Raw genomic sequence first — 3150 nt, forward strand, 5'->3', positions numbered from 1 at the left:
TAATACTACATACTATAATAACTAACCCTACCTAACGTTTGGATTCTGCTTATAAGCCTTAGCTATGTTAAATATGTTCTTTAGCCTTTAGGTATTAAATTAAATAAGATAGTTAGGGTTGCTTGAAATGTTGTGTGATTTATTTTTATTTTACTACATAACTTTTTGGTTCAAAGATGAATAAATCATATTTATTATATTAGAAGAACAGATGAACCTAAATCAGGTGCTCGTGTATGTAGCTGTCACTTTCAAGATGGAAATAAAATAAATGGTCCTACAATACTTCCTCATCGTTTAAATCAATTTGAAACTCATCATCTTACACCAGAAAAGAAAAAGACCCGCAAGAACTTTTCAAAACTTATGATGAATGAAGAGAAAGAAGATGAAATATTTAATAACAGCGAATTTGAAATCAATACAGCACTTGATCTTGATGAATCAACAAAGTCTAACCCCCAAGGGTATTATTCATTTTTTGAATATTATGATTTAATATTATAATAAATTTAATTTTTTTTTTAGAGTATCTGAAGTCATTATGTCATCGACCTCATTGACCATACTCGAAACTGAAAATTATTTTCTAAAAAAGCAAAATGAAGAAATGAAATTGAAACTAAATACATTAAGCTTGTCATTCACATTTGAAAATTTAGTTCAAAATGAAGATTTATTAACTTCTTATACTGGCATACCATCAAGTGAAGTATTTATTGCTCTTTACAATTTAGTGAAAAATGCAGAGATTAAAATATCATTTAAATTGGAATGTTGAAAGTATCAGTAAAATTGATCAAATACTAATGACGTTAGTTAAATTGAGAAACAATTTACCACATTTTGATTTAGCAGTAAAATTCAACTGCAGTAAAGCAACTGTAAGTAATGTTGTCATTACATGGATTAATGTTTTACATGCCATACTTTTTACTAAATGCATGAGTAGTATTCCAACTAGAGAAAAAAACAAAAAATGTTTACCTGGTGCATTCAAGTCATTTACCAACTGCCGTATAATAATAGATTGCACTGAAGTATTTACTGCTGTATCACGTCAGTCGATGAATATTCAGAGAGACACATATAGTTCATATAAGCACAGAAATACCTGGAAAGCACTAATAGGAATTGCCCCGAATGGTGTTGTTACATTTGTCAGTTCATTGTCTCCTGGATCTACATCAGACAAGATGGTAACATTAAATAGTGGTCTTTTAGAGAAAATGTTCGCCGGAGATCTTATTATTGCAGATAAGGGGTTTTTAATCAGGGACATTTTACCTCACGGAGTATCTTTAAATATTCCACCATTTTTAGATACTCCTCAGTTTACACCAAATCAAGTTGTTCAAACAGAAGTTATAGCTAAGGCACGGATCCACATTGAAAGAGCAATACAAAGAATAAAATGCTATTCCATAATACATTTTATTCCTTTCACAATGTTGAAGCAAGCTGAAAGTATTTTTCAATTAGTTGCTGCATTAACAAATCTACAGCCTCCTTTAATTAAAGAAGTTCAAGGAAATATGTAAACTGTAAATAATAATCATATTATAGTATATTGTTAAATGTACATCATTACATTTTTAATTTTTATAGTTCACAAAATTATTAAATTACTTTACAAAACTAAAATTCTATAGAAAATTGCTACCTGCATTCTTAATAAAAGTTTATAAAATAATAAAACAACGGTTATCCTTCAGTAAGGTAGAGTATATACTTCTGAATAAAAAACTGCTCTAGAATTTCCAAATTAATTGCCCATTTGGTGTCTTTTTCAACTACAGCTATAACTACTTGTTCAGGGGTCCAAATAACTAGGTAACAAAATTCACGATTTGTTAAATAAAGCTGGCCTTGGATTTGATCCCAGTATGGATGTTTTTTGTTTACAATCAAATTCCCATTAATTTTGTATACTATGTAAGTATGATCTACTTCAATTTCAGCATTAAGATTTTTGTTTCTGTACTTCCATGGACACTTTACTTCAACGGTATAATTAGAGCCTACTAGTCCATCTGGCGATGCTCCTAAAAGTCCACTATTTGAAAGCCATAATCCAGTTGGAATCACCTCTACATTTTCTTCTTGTTTAAGTACATCTATAGCGGAACTTTCATTAGAGATTCCCCATTGTATGGAATGTATACCACTAAGGTTAGTATCATTGCTTAATGATTTAAATAAAGATTTTGAAAATTTATCTTTTTTAAAGGCTGCTAGGACTTTTCCAAAGTGGCTAGCAGTAAGTCTATTTTTCCTATACTTAAACCAAAGGTCATTATTAATTTGTCCAACAGTATCTTTAGCTATCTGAATAATTGATACATCTGTCACATAGATCTTAGTTTGAACATAATTTTTAAGAGCAACAAAATCCTTTGATTTTACTAAATATTGACATCTTTTGTCGAGAATAAGACTTTCAATAGAGTCAACTAAAAGATTTTCGGAAGTTATTGATTCGTTTTAAACTCATTAAAGTCTCTCTAAAGTTATCAAAATCTACATTTGAAACACATATCCGGACATGGTATACAATTATATATTTGATTAATTGATTTAATTTCACCTAATGTATTGTTTTTCCTAGCACTCCAGGAACAAGCTGTATCCGTGGAGCTCAAATTATAGTGGGTATATATTGCTAATGCTGCAATATGATGGCAAATAAGTGTACCTCTAGGGCAAGAACACTGTGCATCAGCAATACATCCATCTTTTAAAAAAAGTTTTACATTATAAGGGTTGTTGCGCATACTAGGTTTTATCTCACCAACAATTATTCCTAAACTTGGTCTGCTTGAAATTTTAAAATATGGCTATCCTTATAAGCTATTTCACCACGTTTGAGTTGTTTTATATTTTCTTTAAAGTATTCCGATATTGAAGTTATTGACAATAAATGATTACTAGCCATTAGAATCGATTAAATATGAGTATTAAGTAGGTAAAACAGCAATAAGAAACGTAAAATCGTTTAAAATGAAAGTATAAAACAAATAAAAGTTAAAGTTTAAACTTTTAAGCATTTAAACCACAACTTTATTCAAATTCTTTTCAAGTGTATGCTTCTCAGATAGTATGAAATGTTTGTTTGGATCCAATGGATAGTTTGATAAGGATTGATAACAA

The 3150-nt window shown here is 29.6% G+C and overlaps 1 pseudogene; it reads left to right on the forward strand.

Moving 5' to 3' along the window:
- The first annotated feature begins 366 nt into the window (after positions 1–366).
- Positions 367–1541, forward strand: LOC107172615 (uncharacterized; annotated as a pseudogene).
- Positions 1542–3150: the final 1609 nt, after the last annotated feature.

Source organism: Diuraphis noxia, unplaced genomic scaffold (genome assembly GCF_037042655.1).
Source record: "Diuraphis noxia isolate RWA-SAM2 unplaced genomic scaffold, SU_Dnox_SAM2 contig0006, whole genome shotgun sequence".
Lineage (NCBI taxonomy): Eukaryota > Metazoa > Arthropoda > Insecta > Hemiptera > Aphididae > Diuraphis > Diuraphis noxia.